This window comes from Petromyzon marinus, chromosome 30 (genome assembly GCF_048934315.1).
Source record: "Petromyzon marinus isolate PM22_M1 ecotype Great Lakes invasive population chromosome 30, UKy_Petmar_22M1.pri1.0, whole genome shotgun sequence".
Lineage (NCBI taxonomy): Eukaryota > Metazoa > Chordata > Hyperoartia > Petromyzontiformes > Petromyzontidae > Petromyzon > Petromyzon marinus.
The window spans coordinates 2,326,712-2,346,326 of NC_133696.1; the positions used below are offsets into that span (position 1 = coordinate 2,326,712).

At 49.2% G+C, this 19,615-nt stretch overlaps 1 protein-coding gene across 5 annotated transcripts in view; it reads left to right on the plus strand.

The window, feature by feature from the left end:
• Positions 1–19,615, plus strand: part of LOC116947448 (forkhead box protein P1-like) — a 208,724-nt gene that overhangs the window by 38,617 nt on the left and 150,492 nt on the right. For all 5 annotated transcript variants that reach the window (XM_032963201.2, XM_032963198.2, XM_032963202.2 and 2 more), the window contains exon 2: positions 10,666–10,728. The gene's annotated coding sequence lies outside the window, so the exon portion shown is untranslated. The remainder of the gene's footprint in view (positions 1–10,665; positions 10,729–19,615) is intronic.

Genomic DNA, 19,615 nt, shown 5'->3' on the forward strand with positions numbered 1-19,615 from the left:
ATGCTTTGAGGCTTGTCAGATGAAGTGAGGGGGCCTCCTCCACCCTGTGTGATGACCAGTGTGGTACCACTGTAGTCCCAAATTTCTCCTCCTCCACCGTGTGTGAGGATCAGTGTGGTACCACTGTAGTCCCAAATGCCTCCTCCACCCTGTGTAATGACCAGTGTGGTACCACTGAAGTCCCAAATGCCTCTTCCTCCACCCTGTGTGACGACCAGTGTGGTATCAGTGTAGCCCCAAATGCCTCCTTCACCCTGTGTAATGACCAGTGTGGTAAAAGTGTAGTCCCAAATGCCTCCTTCACCCTGTGTAATGACCAGTGTGGTAAAAGTGTAGTCCCAAATGCCTCCTCCTCCACCCTGTGTGAGGACCATTGTGGTACCACTGTCGTTCCAAATGCCTCTTCCTCCACCCTGTGTGATGACCAGTGTGGTACCAGTTTAGTCCCAAATGCCTCCTCCAACCTGTGTAATGACCAGTGTGGTACCACTGAAGTCCCAAATGCCTCTTCCTCCACCCTGTGTGACGACCAGTGTGGTATCAGTGTAGCCCCAAATGCCTCCTCCTCCACCCTGTGTAATGACCAGTGTGGTACCAGTGCAATCCCAAATGCCTCCTCCTCCACCCTGTGTAATGACCAGTGTGGTATCAGTGCAATCCCAAATGCCTCCTCCTAGAATTGAGCGAAGGAGGAGGGCCACTTGACTGCAGCCCAGAGGCTCCACTGTGGGCAGCGTGGGGTTGCCACCTATCCTGACCCCCCCCCCCCCCCCATCATCTTTTTGTGGTCGCGGTCCTAGAAATTCTGAAAATCTTTCCGGGATGGTAAAACTCTAGTAATTTTTTTTTTTACAGTTGCGTAATGATAAAAATGCATTAGCTTCTTTCGATATTGTGAGATTTTTTTTCCCATGGCACGTCTCGGTTTGTTTGGACCTTTTGAGGTGGCGGCAATTCTGCGCGCACCTTATGTGTGTGTGTACGTACGTTGAGGTTCCTTTGCACCGTACGTAGCCAACCGCGCTAAAAGCTTTCCAAGTGGCAGTGTGCGACTCTGGAAATCCAGAACAGACCGTGCAACGTACCACGACGCAATGCCCGATCCACAAATATGAAGGAGACATCGCAGCGATCGACACACTTTGCTGCTCCGGACGCGGTTGTCTGGCTTAACCACCGCCTTGAATGTGAAATCGTAGCTGCTGCTCAGCCTCTACATCAGCCGTAGGAAGGAAGAAAAATCGTAGGTGTGCTTGGGGTTCGCTGCGGGCCAAACGTGTGGTCCTTTCGGGCGAGTTTATATATTTCACACGGCGCCCCCCTCACCTCACAAACACACACAAAAGCACCCCCGCCGCCCGTCCCCTCCGGTTAAATGTAAAAATACGACTGGCACACCACCCAGGCCGTGCACGCGCGAGCCGGCGAGCGAGCGTGTGCCCGTGCGTTTGGCCCGGCGTGGTGCGTGAGCTCAGCAGCAGTAGCAGCAGAGTGTCGCACGGACACGGGCCACAGCAGCCCGAGCTGTCTCAGGAGACGATGGGAGAGGAATCGACGTCCGCACGAAGCGGCCGGAGAGAGGTGAGGGGGGTGGGGGTTGGTGGTGGGGGGGGGGTAAGGGGTGGAGGGGGGCCTCGGGGGGGGGGGGGCGGTTAGAAGAAGAATTAAAAAAGCACATCAGGAACGTGACAGGCGGCATTTTGCATCGTCGGAGAGCCATTGTTTTGAGTTGCTGCGGGTTTACAGGCGGAATGGGTGCGCGCGAGATGTTTCCACGAATGTTTACGTCAACAGTGTTCGGTTGCTTGGAAAACAGGTGTGGGCTGACACGGCCCCCCCTCCCCCCGGCACTGGGCAGGCGGCACATGGAGACAAGTTCAAATTCCTTCCCTGGGGGAGGCTGCGGGGGCTGTTGGGGTTTGAGGGGATCGCGGGGGAGATGAGGGCACACGAAACACACGCGTGTGTTCGCACGCACGCACACACGCACATACGCGTGTGTTCACACACACGCACACACGCGTGTGTTCGCACGCACGCACGCGTGTGTTCGCACGCACGCACGCACACACGCGTGTGTTCACACGCACGCACACACGCGTGTGTTCGCACGCACGCACGCACTCACGTGTGCACACACGTACACGCATGTATGCGCGGATGTATGCACGTGCACACGTACGTACACACGTACTCATGCACGTACGTACGTCCACACGCATGTACACACGCTTATGCGCAATAATTACATTATATTTGGTGATGCTGCTGCACTTTGAGGCCACGTGAAGTGCAGAAGGCTCACTTACAGGAGGTCACGGGGACAGACCGAGGTGCCATGGGTTGACTGACTTGAAATGACCAGCAGATGCCAACTACACCACAACCACCACCACTTACAATAACCCAATTCTAAATTTCAAATCATTACCATCCTACGTACACTTTTATAATTGCTGGTTAAAGGCGCTGTTTAATTCTAGGTAAGATAAGATTGTGTCCAGGAATCGGAGCCAGGTGACCGGGTTCGTAGCGCCGATTGTGTGACTCTGTCTGTCGCCACCGCTCCCCGTGGCATCTTCATAGCTCATCAGATTCCTCGAGTATAAATACATATTCTTTTTTCTGTGGCTGGTCGCAAGAGTCCGGGAGTTGCTGCCTGTCAGTTCACCACCAAGTCGGTTCTCACTTGAGAGCAAAAAGGAATCTCAAATGCTCTCACCTGCTAAAATAAGGCAATTAAATAGAAATTGAAGCATGCGTGCATGTGGGTTATATCATGGCACCTTCGGGTATATACCATGCACCACAAACATTGCGTGTTATTTAAGTAAACTTGTAGACAGAAGGCAAAGATCCCCCGTATTGCCTGAATAAACTGTTGGGACAAGTGCTGTTAGCGTGTAGCACCTGTAAAGGCCGGCACGGCACACGAGGCAGTGGGTGGCCATCACCACGCCTGGCCGCCTTTGTCTCCCCATTGGTGATGTTTACACACCGCACTAGGTATTCATTTGAGGCTGAGTCGACCTAGGGGAGGCCCAAGACCGGTTCGGATAATCGTCACTGGTGTTGGCCATGAGCGGGAATCGAACTTCGGTGGCCGGGTTCGTGGCGCAGTGCGCTAACTGCGACACTAGTGCTCCCCACAAAAACTTGTACACATATGCTTGGAGACATGCATGCAGTATGTACAGAGACAAAGATCCCCTGTGTAGCCATCCATAGTCTATTGGGAGATGCGTTGTAAGCGAGTATCTATGAAGACCGGCACGGCACACAATAGGGTGTTGTGTATAGAACTTCTCCTGGCCGCCTTTGTCTTCCCAAGTGCTGATGTTTACACACCGCACCAGGTGCTCATTTAAGGCTGAGTCGACCATGCTGAGGGCGAAAACTGGTTCAGATATCACTTGCAACTGATCTTATCCGTGGCCAAGAATGGAACGTACACATGTACAAAGACAAATATCCCCCATAGAGCCTTAACAGACCGTTGAGGCAAGTGCAGTTAGCAAGCACCTTTTAAGGTCGGAACCACGCATGAAGGGGTGGGTGGCCAACACCATCCCCGGCCGCCTTTGTCTCCCCAAGTGCTGATGTTTACACACCGCACCAGGTTCTCATGTAAGGCTGAGTCGACCTAGGGGAGGCCCAGGACGGGTTTTCATGACCGGTTCGAATCGCGTACACACAAACAACACGCGCCAGCTCTTACACATTCTGTGCATTACACTTGCTTATTCTTAACTGTATTCTGCAGCCTTTCTCAATCGTGGCGTTGACATCATACGGGCAACGTACATTCCTGCCCTCATCTAACCTGCGCGGGTCCACAGTCCTATTTATAAGAGCATTGCTTTATATTGCCCTTTGACGCTTTTAATCGGCTCGCAATCCTGCCCGAGCCCCCCAGTATATTTAGCCACGGGATGTTTGAATGTAATTACGCGGGGTTTAGGGCCCTCTCGGGAAAACGGGGGGCGCGGGGGGGGGGGCGGCGGCGAACGGTATTTTCTTTCCTGGAGATGGAATGCCCCCGACGGCTTTGATGACAGTCAGATGTCGGGGGCCTGGGCGCCTTCCGTCGCACGGCGCGGATAGTGCCACGCCGCTCGGCTTCCATTGCCGTTGTTTTTTGGTTAACGGAGGCGGCGCGGCGCGGTCGAGCCGCGGCGGCATGACGAAGGTGCGGGCGCTGCAATTGCCGTGCCCCCCAACGCCACCGCTGGCGGAAGCGCCTGCGCTTGAGGGGGGAGCTCGTAGAGACTGCCCGGTGGTTCTCAAACTGCTGTGACCCCCTGCCCCCGCCGCCCCCGCCCCACCTTTTGTTGAATTTAGTTTTAAACCGAGTGTACCGCTCCCTTGGCCGACCCGACGACATGGTTCTGAGAAATAAATGTACGAATGAATGAACGTCGGTATCTTGACCGATCGCCCATTTTGTGAGGTATTCTAGCTGGCCGGTAACTGCGAACGAATAAAAAGTTTTCAGTGGACGCTCGGCGTGCGTGACGTCATTTGTTCGCGCTCGCTGGTTATTCTTGGAAACCGCATTGTTTACGATCAATGAGTTTAGAAATTTATTTTATATCGTTCTAGGCTACCATATGGATTTAAATTTAATCGTTTCTATTTTATGTTGGCAGATTCATACGTGATTATTCACCAATTCCTCTCATGTACGATATCAAATTTCACACATTTATAAATCACCTCACGTACCCCCTTGGATTATTGCCACGTACCTCCAGGGATCCGCGCGCATACCCTCGACTCTCCCACGCTGACCGGACATTTTAGAAGAGGTGAGAGTTTCCCACATTTTACTCCACCACACCAATTGACTAACCGCGATGTTCCCATTTATACCGCGGGGGGTGCGGGGGAGAGGATGGGATGAAGAAACCCACGTGATCGGTTTCGTCTGCGGCACCTGACGATGGCACCAGGTGACCTCGGTCACGCAAGCCCAGTGTGCTATCCATTACGCCGCACCGGCGTTCCTGGTGCAAATTAAAAATACAAAGTTAAACGTTCCCTGTTTTCAAACGAGCATTGGGTTTGTATCTCATTGTTGGGTTCGTTCTGCTGCTCTGATCCCAGTAGTGACAATTCCGCATTCTTTTGGCAGGCGCTCAACGCCGTATGATGACCACCGGTCGCTTCCCACAAAGTGGTACCTGTTTAACAAGTGGGCTTCCGCGACCATAATTGAGGTTTTTTTTTCTGTCGGGTTATATCGCTTAAATATAAATGTGTCGTTAAAGCCGCTACCACCCCACACAGCCAATTAGTAAGGTTTGTCACGTAAACACAACGTGCCAGTTAGTTACGAGTTCAGCACACCGGTGTGTCGGGGAATAAAACCCACAAGATTTACAATTCGAGTATGACGTTTCGCCGGTAATTGCAACCAGCCTCGTCAGGCGACAGCCAGAATTGTGGATACCTACTCATTTTCTAGACCCCAGGAGGATTATGCCCCCCCGCCCGCCTGCCCCACCTCCATCTGGGATTTGAAATTGCAGCTTCCCCTATCGTGCACCGGCGCCTCTGCCACAGTGCCATCCAACCAGGCGTAATTCATTGCAGAACGGGGTCCCGTCTATAATTCTGGTGCGGTCCTGGCCAGTGACCAAAATTACCCAGAAATACAATCTCATTGGCTCTGTGATCTGTGGGGTTACGTGGTGGACAAGGTCTGTGTTGTCCAACCTCCAACCCTCCTCACCGATGAGCACGGTTGAACATGGCCGAATAAAATTCGTGACCTGCTCGGCACGAGGCGGGGGGGGGGAGGAGGCCTTCATCCAGCAGTGGATTAACAGCTGCTGATGTTGGTGATTAATAATTCTGGAACTCAGCAGTTTACATTGTCTTTAAGAATCAAGCGCATACATGCAGTGGTTCTATTCATGGCTTTGTAGGTGTGCTGGTTCGCAGAAACAGCTCTTGGCTGGGAGGCGCCTGCCCTTGGGAGGGCATGATGACATTGTTGCATCAGGCGAGATTGAAACCTGTATCTCACTCGGACACACCAATTAAGCATGTTTAGGGCTCGTGAAGCGAGTTCACAATGCCCTATGTCCGATTGTAAAGTCTGTGTTCCACAAACAAACCAAACGCTGCCCACAACACAGCGGCACATGGTCAGAGGCTGTTGAAATTGTCCAAATACGCATGTTTACTGCAAAGGCACTTAAGGATTGGAAGCGATAAAAAAAAATGTTTTAACTGTAACGATTGTCTTATTCCACTTCTCTATTCTGAATGAGTGAACTCAAAGTGGTAGTGTTCGTACACACTGCGTGTACGGAAAACCTTATCCTCTAATGTATTGAGAGTGACTGGGGGCGCATCTATTTATCGATTAACACCAATTATTTTATTGTAACAAAATGCGAGCCCGGTACAATATGCCGATGAGCTTTGGAGGGGTGGGGAACAGAAAATCCGTGACAATTCACACCGATTCTTAAGTTCATGACACGTGCATCGAATATAAAATCGTGATGTAAACGTAATAGGGTCACGTGGACCCGCTGCCGCCACTCGTACGCGCAATCGGGGATCGAACCGTGACCCCGAATCTCGCGACGACCCCCAGCGTCACGAATTGTCGCACACGAGGGGACTAGATTTTTTTAAGTCGCCCAAAAGTTACACCACATTCCGACGCTATACAGTTCAATGATGTCACAGTTCCACAAAGAGAGTGTTGCCAAATTTAACAGCTCTTCGTGATATCATCTTGTCCTCAAACATACACCATGTTCTACAATTAACCGACCTCTTGCGTACGTGGACGTCCGTGCGTTTGCTGTCGCCGTATCGTATAGAGCAGGGGAGTGGTGGTGCAGTGCTTGGCGATCTGCGATTTGAACCCGGCAACCCGGGTTCGGCTCCTAAAACTGCGCTCGGTTGTTTAAAAATAAGTCTGTGTGCACTGCCCCCCACCCTGAACGACTTTACCTGGAAAGATTTACACACACCACACCTGACTGCTTTCACATTAATCTTTTCTTCCATTTTACCATTAATAAAAAAAATCATCACTTGTGTGCGTGCGTGTGCGTGTAAAGTCAAGTCAGTTTTGTTTTTGTTGACATGCAGCAGTGGCGACTTTCTGACACAAATCTACCACGCAAAGTCCCGTCACGTAAAACTCAAACTCAACATGAAAATTTGAAAGATCCTAAGCCATGAGAAGATATATTTACAAACTATATTTACAAACTACCTAGAGTTGTATCTATGGCAGCAGTCACGCAGTGGTTAGCGCGGTACGCAATGAACCCAGTGACCTCAGGTTTGGTTCCCGGCCATGGCTAAAATCGGTCGGCGGAGTGATATCTGAACCTGGTCTGGGCCTCCCCAAGGTTCACTCGGTTTAAAATGAGTGCTGTACCTATATAACACGCTTTCGCGACCGTTATTATCCACAATAAAGGTTTTTCGGTTAGATCGCGTAAATATATAAATGCGCCGTTATACCCGCCACCAACCGACAGCCAATCAGTAAGGTTTGTCACGTAGTCAGAACGTGCCAATTCGTTACTAGTACAGCACATCGGCGTGTGTTGGAGAGTTAAATTGTAGATGTTGTGGGTTTACTCAAGAAACAAATGTTCTGGGTGTAATGCTGGCGACCCTTTTCCATACCAGCCTTAATAGCTGCTCACTAGCATCACTTGCCCTGACATTGCTGAATATGAGACGTCAGTAATTTGATGGTGGGTCTTCAAGCTAATTCAATCAGACTGACAATTCATCGACATAGGAGACATGGTATGGGTATCATGTTTGTTTAAAATCATCAGAATTTCACAGCCACCTGCCTACCTGTCGTAGAATGCACAGAAATGATAAAATCTCAAACTACTATACAGTGTAACCTCATGACCGTAAAAACTTCCAATTTCGATTTGCACGGTCGACTACGTACGGTGCGAAAAATAGTTCCACATACTTACATACAAGCTCCCAGCACGTGGAGCGGAACGTCGGACATTGGACAATGTGCCGAACGCGTGACTCAACCCCGACATCGGAGAGCCGTACAACACAGCCACGACAACTTTTGCAGTGGTCGGTATTTGCTAAATGTGGGGGATCATCAGCCATGGTCAATGCACCTTCCGGAATGAAGTCTTTCCACGATCCTGCAATGTAATAATCCACCGTGCACCAACACACAAGCTGATATCATTGCTCCGTCTCTTCTTCAGGTGAACATCTTCCGTCACTTTGGCTGCCATCCCGTCATTATCCATGTGCCCGTCATACTTCCTTGTAACGACGAGTACTGCCCAAGGTCACTCGTTTAAAAAAAAACAACTATATTTTAGATAATTAGTTCAAATGGAAGCTTTCAGGACGTGGAGCGAAACTTCGGACACCGTGCCGAACAACGCGCGGCAGAACCGGAAAACGCGTTGGAAATCGTGGCAGCCCTCGCATTGCCAAACGTTGGCACGGAGCACTGCGTTAGAGCGGCCGGAATGGGCAAACCCAGTTCGGTAGGACAAATGCCATCTGGCAACCACCACCGCGACGGGAAAATCTCCTGCCTCCCGCACTGTGACAGTTGGCCAATACAGCGCCGTTTATTACGGTAACAGCGCCCGCAATGCCAGCTATTACATCAGCAAGCCACCTGCAGTTGTACCGAGCACAGCGTTGCATCTGTCACCTTGGGCAATGAGTCACACTTTTTTTTCTACATTCAAGATAAATTGACCGCAAGTGGCTTATTTTTATTATCGTTAATAACACAATGTCGACGACGATGATGTCAACAACAACAAATCTGGTCTCGCCGGTCAAAGTCGAAGTGATTTTCTGTTCATTTCCACCGCCCTGAGGCGGCGGTGGAAATTACACATTTCTATGACGGTGAATCTCCCCGCAGGACAAACCACCGTTATGGTACTCATCGTATTGTGACCCCCAGAGGGAACGATGGGTTGGGTCAGCCCTCCGACCAGGAGTTGAACTCTCATATTTCTGACTGTCGGGCGCTCGCTCCACCGCTGAGCCACCTGGCCAGTCTCTCACGAGTGCCGTGCGTTTAAAAACATTTTTTACGGTTTGTTTAGTGATCATTTTGTAGTTTTCACAGATAATGTTTAGGGACACTCAGGTGTCTGTTTATGCTGTGTTTATTATAATTTTTTGTTAATTTTTATTTTGATTTAAAGCTTTCGTGACTGCAGTAATTCATATTCTTAGTTTTTTCGGTAAAGTCACGTTGAAGAGAAACAACAAAATAATAAAATATATATAAAACAATAAAAAATTCTCACGACGTTTCGACCATAACTCAAACGGTCATCTCCAGGTGTGTTGGTTTGCATAAATTTATTTGTAAACGGCGCATTTATTTATTTATAAAAAAAACCGTTAGCGTCACGCGCAGCGATTTGGCAGTTTACCCAGGACTAGTCCATCTATATTTTGAAAAGAGGAGGGGGGAGACGAATTTTTTTATAAATAAATAAATGCGCCGTTTAAAAATAAATTTATGCAAACCAACACACCTGAAGATGACCGTTTGAGTTATGGTCGAAACGTCGTGAGAATTTTTTATTGTTATATATATATTATTATTTTGTTGTTTCTCTTCAACGTGACTTTACCGAAAAAACTAAGAATATTAATTTTCATTGTTTAAAAAAAAATGTTCCATCCACCGAAAACGATTTTTTTCTTTTCTGATTATGTTGCTTGGAAAACAATTCGCCGTGCACACCTTATGCACTTTGGCCTCGAATTAGTAATGCAGGTCACGTGGGACAATCGCAGCGAAGTCGTTCTTGAATGAGTGGTTCTCAAACTTTTAGGGATGGGCGCGTGCGGCTCCTCAATCAGACCCACTGGTCTCCCGCGCCCCCAGGTTACACAGAGAGATCACATGTCAATGCGGTGTTGGTAAGGAATGTGTTTCATGTTGTGCACTGGTGTGTTGACAAGGCACGTTTGATTTTGTATTTCGTTGCATTTTGTGTTGGTCAGGCATGTGCTTCCTTTTGTGCATCAGTGCGTGTTGCGCAAGACATGTGTTTCGCGTTGATTAGTGTGTTTTATAGACACAACGTGACATTGACGTTGCTTTTTTCTCTGCACAGTATCCATGCCATAGCCTGTCCACCCCCCCCCCCCCCCCATTCAAAAGCCTTTTGCATTTTCTAGATATATACAGGGTTATGGAAGCAAAGGGTTTGAGTTGAGGAGTAAGAGATGGTGTGGCCGGGGAAAGGCAGCGCTGTGAAGCCAGTCATATCTGAGTTCGATCCCCTGCCATCGCTAACATGGGTTGTGAGTGATATTTGAATCAGGGCCCCGTGCATCCCAGACTCTTCAGCACGGTGGTGTATAATCAAATGGGGACCCTTGAATGATGCGGCATCCAACAGTGGATTGGCTACGGGATGTCAAAAGTTATTGCTGTCATTCCGTTATCATTGTGACAACTGGGCTCTCCCCGTCCGCTCCGTGTCTCCTGCGAGTCGCCCGCTTGCACTGTTCCCTCTGCCAGTGGCAGAGTGTGGGAGTGAGAGAAGTGATGCGGCCATTGTGCCCTGCAGGGCCGCCTGAGCAAATCGATGAGTGCATCGTGTCTCACGTTTCCACATCCTTCCTCTCTTCCTCCTCCTCCTCCAGGGGTCCCAGCCTCCGGGAGACAGTGCAGCTGGGAGGCTGAAGGTGTAACGATTCACACCAAAGGTACGAACGACGTCTTCCTGTCTTCATCGGTCTGGAAAGCCAATAGGCTGTGGACTAAATATATTTTATTTTTGTATGCGGGTTTTTGGAACGGAGGAGGTCTGCTTATACGCGTGTGTGTGTGTACCCACAATGCTCAATAACAACAACGCATCACGAGTTTGTGTACAATATTGGGTTCTTCTTTTTACGGGACCCCACATTTTAGATGGGCGTGCTCTTGCCGATAACATCTAGTCGGCGGCATTTGTTTAACAAGCCTGACTGCTGATGTGACCCAGAAGGTGGAAACCAGTCCAGAGTTTGCTTTCCTCGCTTGCCTAAACGGATCTTGCTGACGTTAGCGATGGCCGGGCATGGAACCCAGGTTGCCAGGTTCATCACGCAGTGCACGGACTACACTGTTACTGCTCCCGACCTGCCTGTAACATCTCAACATGTGCTGTTTTGTACACAACGGCGTGTTTGTTTTAGCCCGCGTTTACTTTTTTCCAGACGATAGGGTTTTATTTATCATTGACGACTGTGTGAGCGTGATTAATGCTGTTGCTGGGATGTTTGAGAATATCGAGAGGAAGGGCTCGTGGAGGACTATAGATATACGTCAACAAACTGCTGCATGTTTATTGACTGGAACATAGCTCAGTCGGTAGAGAAGCCTGGCTCCTAATTGTTAGCCATGAGTTACAATTCAGACTGTGGTCAGTTGAATGCAATATCATCATCATCATCATCTATCCTGGGTGGTTAAAATCAGGACAAAACTGGTCTTTGGCACATAAATGTGAAATTTCGGCGATAGGGTTCCGGACCATGATCCAACGTTGCAAACTCTCTCCTGAAGCCCCGTCGTGGCTAGCAGAGCTCGACATTGGAATCGAGCACCATGCACGCACAGCCACCGTCCACAAGAACAGAACGGGACCACGATAATGGTGGATGAAAACAAACGCGCCTTTTGAGTAAATGACGACTTGAAAAATAGTGTAATCACGCCGTCCGTGAATAGGTGTGCCTGGGAAGCAGCGCATAACAAACCGATCACTTCTCTCCACGGGTTTTTTTTTGCCCGCTCTCCAGCAGGTCAGCTCGTGCTGTCTCCAAAACAAGCGTGGTGTTTTTGTAAGGGGGGGGGGGGGCGGCATTTTCTGTGCATTTTTTTAGGTGCATCGATCGTCACGTGTGCTGCTTTTAGTCCTTGAGCTTTAAGGAGAAAAACGAATGCCCGCGAGGAGTTAAGTAGAAGCGGAGTAGTCGGAGGATGATAACAAATAATTAGTTCTATTATTATTATTTGCGACGTGGTTTATTTTTAAACGATGCTTCCCAAACGCACAGCAATTAAACAAACGGCATTGGCTGATGTAGCAGGTGGCATGGTTTGGGTTCTTATCAGTAAATAGGTGTCCTTGTTGTTTGTGCAGCAGCCGCCCGCTTTTAAAAACAACTTCTGCCCCTAAATGAGGAAACGCGAGTCGACCTTGCGATAAAAAAATGGAAATAAGTAAATAACCCAGCGGTTTATGTGCCGCACGCACGTGCTAAACAACCCCAATCAATGGGCCGGAGTACAGCGACCGCACAGTTTTAACGTGCGCCCGTTTACAGGTCCACAAAAAATATACTTTTAGCATAAAACATAAATATGTAGACGTTTTATTCTCTTCATTAGTAAAAATAAATCCAGCAAACATCCTGCAATGTTCTAAGCTGTTGTTGTTGCTGTTGTTGTTGTGGTCAGCTTTTCACTTCCCACCGCTGGTCAAAGGCCTCGCCCATTCTTCTTCCGTTGTTTCATTTCCTTCGCTTGCTGCTGTCCAGCAGTGGCCTCCGAATTCTGTGATGTACGTACACACGCACCACGTTGAACTTCTTTCGTACCGTACGTAGCCAACCGCGCTAATTGTAGGTGCGTACTGGGGAAGGACAACAAACCGAGCACAAAGCATTTCTAAAGAAATGAGTTTACGTTTACATGATTTAAAAGTGCATAGCTCCAGTGTCTTCCGAATATCGGAAGGGAAGAGCGTTCCAGACCGCCACAGGAGCGCATCTGAAAGCGCGCCAAAAGGCTAACCATCGATGGTCCGTGACGCTTAGCCTTTTGGCTAACCATCGCTAACTATCGTGATCCCATCTCGCAATCTCTTCAGCTGCCTCTGCTTCTTTCGCCTTCTCCCAGTGTTCACGAGAGCCTCGAGCAAATTATGGATTTAATTACGCCGCCTCTTTTATTCTCTTTAACCTTTTCCAAAGTGCTTCCTTGGAGAGATGCCAGTTTCCTCAAGCAGATGCACGATTTGTGGGTTCTATTTTTGTTGTTGTTTGCCTCTCAAATCGAAAATCACCAGGAGGGGAGGGCTGCGGGCCTGGCGCGAGAACGATTCACGTGCGGAAGTCTCGTGCGGACGTCCCGATGCGCACCATCGTTTGCCTTTGGCTTGCTGACAAGGGCTTAGTTTCTCGCGACAGTCGCTACCATTGGTGGGTGTGCGGTTCGGAAAATACGGTCCCCGGCAACGAACCACTTAAACAGAAAAAAAAACTGAAAAGGTAACTGCAAAAGAAGCAGAGATGCGAGAAATAAATGTCCAGGTGAGGGGATGGGCGAGTGAAGTTGGTTGTTTACGCTCGACAGGCCCATCTCCTCTGCAACGCGAGCGCTGTCCGGGCGGTTATCGGCTGTTGTTGACGTGTCGCTTATTTTCTGTGTTGTTCTTTTTGGCATGAGAGAGAGAGAGAAAAAAAGAATGCGTTCACTGTACTGGTATCCACCACAAAGGCACTTGGGCTATCATCCATTTCCTTCTTGTAAATGCGACCAAAGTAACTTAAAACGCAAATACTCTGCTGGGCATTCCCCCCCCCCCACCCTCGTCGAGTGTGGGAATTAGCCAGCAGCAGAGAGACGACGGCGAGGGGTGGATAATAATGACTGTAAACAGACTGGCTCGCTCACCCCTCTTCTCGATCTTTCAAGCACACAATGCAGTTCATAATCCCCGGTGTTGTGTCCGACTGGAGCTGGTAATTGTTGTCGGGTTAAAGCAAAGGAAAAAAGTTTGTTGAAATGGTTATTAGATATGAGCTACACCCAGCTGTTTAAAAATAAGTCTACGTGCACTCCCCACGTCCCCCCCCCCACCACCCTGAATGACTTACCTTGCGTGATCTGCGTGGAACACGTCCGACCGCTTTTAAATTCGCTCTCTTTGCAATAGTTTACCCTTAATACCATTCATCACTCGCACGCGTTCGCGGGAGTGGTGGCGCGCGGCGCTCCCTACAAACTCGGCGGCCTCAGGTTCGATTCCCGCTCCCGGTCAACCTCGGTGGCGAATAATATTAACTGGTCCTGGGCTTCCCCCAGGTCGACTTGGCCTCGCCACTCGGGAGACAAAGGCGGCCGGGCGTGGTTGCTGGCCACCCACCCCCTCGTGTGACGTGCAGGCCTTCCATCAGGTAGTCGCTAACGGCACTTGCCCCGACAATCGTTTGAGGCTATGCGGGGGATCTTTGTCCTCGGTGTTGGTACCTAAGCACTCTCACTCACCTTGGGTTTAACTCGTGACCCCGATGCACTATGGCGACAGCAAGCTGGCATCTACGGTCAACACGGTCTGGGCTACTGCCCAGTTCAACTCGGCCCGTTCCTCCGCGTCAATGGTGGGATTCGTGCTACAAGCGTTGACCATTGGGAGAACGAAGGCGGACAGCTGTGGTACCCGGCTGGCCAACAGCGCGCCCTTAACGGGCTCTCGCTAACCTGGCAGGTGCTTGTCAACAACAATTTCCCACCCAGTTGTGTGCACTGCTAAAAGGAGACCTCTGTGTTTGTTTGCACTGCAAGTCAAGTTCGATGACTGGTTCAGCCCGGCCGCAACAAGACCGGGCGGCGGCGTGCAAAGTTACGACCTGTGGACAGAAGGCCTGATTAGATTTTGAAGCAAATGCTTCCTTGGGGTTATTGTGCTTATTTATAGATAATGCTGCTTGTAGTGCATTACCTTACAGCCCTTTGTCAGTCCATAACTGAATAATGGCCCCCTCCCCATGCCATGCCAGTCATGGGGGGCGGGGTTGGCCAGTTATCACAATATCATCATCATCATCACCACACACCACCACCACATCATCACAATCTTTGGGCTGATAGCCCGTTGGTGTCCACTGCACATGTCCACATTTGTTTCCACTTTCTTCTGTCTCGTGCCAATGTGCTCAAACAGTGGCCACATCTTTCTGGCACCAATCCCTTGTGATGTCATCGTCAAGCGCATTCTCTCTTAGGTCTTCCTCTTTTTTTCGTTTACTTGCGTTATACCGAAACAACGCCGCTTTTAATTTACCTGTTGTTGCCCGTCCCACGTGTGTGTCAGAATAGTGCCAGTTTCCTTCTCATCACTGCCTGTGTCCAATTTAGATGCGGTACCCTTCCGTAACGATACATTTCGAATGCCAAGTTATCAGACTCGCCGACGTTAAACCCCGCTGAAAGCTCCGTGCCACCGCTCAACGACGCGACTCCCGATTGCAACGCCGCGCAGCACTGTACTGTTGTAATAAAAGCCATTGCGCCGATGGTACAATTGCCATCGACGGCGGCAGTGTTCTCTCTGCAGGGTTCATGTCTCGTGTTTGTTAACGGCGACCAGGGGCGGCGAGGGGCTGTGGCTCGGCGCGATGTCGGCGAGGGAAGGGTCGAGTGTTCGCTATCGCGATGGCATTTTCTTAAAAAAAATCGCCGTGGCCGAGTAACTTTTCGCGGGAGTTTTTCCACGCCATCGCCAATTGTGAGCCGCAAACCGTTTTGCCAGATCTGCTGCAGTAGCCAAGGAAGCAGTGTTTTGTTTACCGAAAGAAAAAAAACAGCTTAAATTCATAAACAGGAAACACATTTTTTTTCACAATTGACAGGAAACCGTGCTTGCAACTATTTTCTACCGTCGCATCCATCAGCAGGTTTTGTTTACCGACATTCCAAATCATCTTCAACTGTATCGGTTCTTAAATTGACATCTCAATGTGCAGTGTGCTTGTTAATTGAGAGTGCGAGATGCAAACACGAAGACGTACGTGCAAAAGCGTGGAAATCGTTTCCATTTTTGTTGTTTAAAGCTATTTCTGAAAACGATGAGATTATGAATGCCGCAGATGTATTCAGCGGCACGAGGATAGGGCTGCACACTGAATGTATTTGTTGGGACGTAGCTGATTTTTTTTCCTATGCACTCAATTGCTATGGGCTGCTATTTATATCATGTTGAAAACAAAACAAAAAAGCCAGCAAAAAAAATCCACAGTCCACGTTTTGACCTGCGCAATAACAAACCAGCGATACTTAAGACTGTGCGTTGAGGTGACTCGGGTGATCAACACGGAGGCCGTCTGTGTGGAGTCACGTGTGTGGTCTGATTCACTCTGCCGCCCACTCATTTTCCACGTTAAGTTACCAAAGCGCGCAATCTGCTGCTGGGTGGACCCTTAAAATATCCAGTGATCATACGCAAATCCAAAAATCCCAAAATGTAATCATTAGCCGAAATGTAAGTTGTGCAAACAAAAACCTGTTCTTGTCAATTGTAACAATTTTCAGGGTTATCTTTTTACAGAAGAGGTAAACGTCTCAAATGAGATTGTTTAAATGAAGGACATGGCCATTCATTGAAAGCCTCACCGCGTCTATGAGCCAGCCATCGGATTCATTCAGATGAGGGCTCTCTGGTTCTAGCGGAGTCATACGCTCATTGGTTCTGGCAGTGGAGGATGAAGGGCACTGACATGGTTCTTGTTGGTTGTTGTAGGTTTTGTTTAAACTTTGGGCAGCCGTTTAGAGACTGATTTTTGGGAAAATATGGACGCGGATATTTTATTCCCAAGCCGTAGGAGCCGAGTGTTGCCAGCTTGGAGTCTTGCCAACACGACTCGTGACCCCGACGCGTGACCCCAACGCGTGACCCCTCGCTCATCTCGGCACCGTAGTCGATGGGCCCATATCTGAGCTGTACCAACATCTTTAAATAATGCAATTGTCTTAATTCACGAGAACGTTGCCAGAAAGCCACTTGCGTCGTAGCCATGCACGGAAAACTATTATCGCTGCACCTCCGATTAGCATGGTTGGCTACGTACGGTGCGAAAGAAGTTCAACGTACACATATATACTGCACTGCATTTCCCCCCCCCCCACCATCACCCATCAAGACCTGGTGGCTCCTCCACAGGCGAGACACAAGGTTGTTGCATTTCGCTCGGCCGCCCGTGTACGGCACCACCACCACCACCACCGCCGCCACGGTGCATGGTGGACGGTGTTGACTCTCGCTGTTGACTCTTTAATAGATGTGTGCGCCAGCACACGCGTGCGACTGTGTGACTGTGTGTATTTGAGAACGATTGTGAGCCCACGTGGGCCCCTTTATGAGAGTGTGTGGGGTGCGTTCGCTGTTTGTCACCTACGGGGGGAACACAAGGGGCTGTGCGTACCTGTGTGTGTAACGGTGTATGTGTGTGTGTGTAACGGTGTATGCGTGTGTGTGTGTATAACGGTGTATGCATGTGTGTGTGTAACGGTGTATGCGTGTGTGTGTAACGGTGTATGCATGCGTGTGTGTGTAACGGTGTATGCGTGTGTGTGTGTGTGTAACGGCCAGCATCGGTGACGATTATCTGAACCAATCCTGGGCCTCTCCCAGGTCTACTCAGCCTAAAATGAGTACCTGCCGCGGTGTGTAAGCATCGCCACTCGGGAGACAAAGGCGGCCGGGCGTGGTGCTGGCCACCCACCCCCTCGTGTGCTGTGCAGGCCTTCATAGGTGCTCGCTAACAACATTCGCCCCGACAGCCGGTTAAGGTTGTACGGTGTTTGTCTTTTGTAATGGTGTATACTCGCGTGTCCATAAATGTTTTCCTTTGGGGGGGGGGGGGGAACCCCACACACTTTTAGTCGCCTCCTTCCCACGGACCATTGTGGACTTTAATCGGAACATTTCTGGCCGTGTTCAGTCAATGTTTGTTTTACTTTGTCGAACGTTTGGTGCAAATATAAAAAAAAAATAATTGCCACACTCGTCACACGTGAAAGTGTTGTTTTTTTCAGTGCACCGAACACTTAAGGACACAACTCCCCTCATTCTGCTCAGTCCTAAAGACAAAGTCAAATTTCGTAACTCCCTATAGTTTGTTTTCCCTTTCAGCTCACTGACAGGTTCACGCCCCTGCGCTAAGAACCCACAGAGCTGAGTTTGATTCCTCACCGCAGCTAACATCCGCCGCGAGTGACCTCTGAACCAAGCCGGCTCCTCCCACTTCACCAACCAACATTGACCGTCGTGGTGAAGTATGGGTAAACAACCCGTATGACTGACGCAGCATGGGGAGGCTTTCATCCAGCAGTGGATTGATAAAAGTGTGCCGTAAATAATTTTTATTTTTTTATTTTACTGCGTTTTATCTGTCGCGCTGAATATGATCGATACCGGGACACATGATAAGTCTTAAATGAGGTGGCTAAGTGGTTTTGGGAGCAGCTGCAATAAGAGCACTGAACTGGAAGCGCTAGGATCCTGGGTTCAAATTCGGGTTTCAGCCACCCACCATGAAACTTGGGTTCGCAAGTATAGCATGTTGTTGGTTTCAAATCCGTCACGAGCGACCGGATGCAGATGCAATCGCTAATTTTGTTTGTCACTTGAATCCAGCTTATTGGAGCTCTGAGAAGTAAAAACAAAATTGTGTATTCCCGTGCGGCGAAGACCGCCATAGCACGGTAAGTCAGATTGTGCATCATCTAGTGAGGGGACCTCAGCGATTATATAGCACGGTGTGATGCACTGCTTTTCAATAGATTTTTTTTCAAATGCTGATATGATGCCGACGGCAGAGTTGGCACCTACTTGTGGACAAAATACATTTCTGCCGTGAAACAATTTTACACGCGGTTCTTGCAACGCATCTTTTATTTTCTCCTAGGTTGTTCTCTCAATGACACGAATTTGCCCACGTGGTAGACCGCAGGGCTCGTCGACAGAAGTTCTCACATTTCAAATCCTGCTCGGGGTCAATTTGTGAGCTAGCGAGAGACGCGGATGTCGCAAGGTGCGAGAAACGGTCTGTGGGAAGCTCGGCAGTGATTATCGTAAGGAGGTGGCTTGTTCCCACCATAGGAATGTGGAATTTCCACAACTTGCTCAGGACCGGCAATGGAGTACGCAATAATATAGCACACTAGCAGGGTGCATGTCTTACGACTAAGGTACTGTCCATATGTACACAATATCCAATTCTGCACAGTATATGTTTGAACCCACTTCCTGATGTGGTCATGTTACTCATTTGCCCTCGTTGTGAAAAAAACATATCGGGGCGTTGTTTTCCATAAATACACACGGTGATATAGATGCATTGTTGAGTAATGCACCAGCACAATACAGTAAGGAGTGAAGTCACTGAGCATGATTTTTCGTATGTAGTCTTTTGCACACAAATGTTTGTGTAGGCAGGAGTAGCAGAAATGTAAGTAAAACAAAAATTACAATTTACAGCTCTTTGTCAATCCGCTGCTGGATGAAGGCATCCTGCAACGTTGGTCACGGAAATCCTTTGACCATACTTCCCCACAACCGGTGAGTGTGGGTTCGTGAAAGCGGCGAGAGACCTCGGACCGGTTCAGGTATCGTTCGCCGCTGTTGGGTAGCCCTGAGCGGGAATCAAACTCGGGCTACTAGGTTTATACAGTCATGCAATGCACTAACCACCGCGCCACCTGTCCACCCAGAAATGTAAATAAATATTTTATAGAAAAGTCGATCAATCAGAACTGCGAGCAGCAAAACACAATAACCCTGGCAAGTCAAGATATTTTGCTTCAGTTTGTCCTGAATTGCCC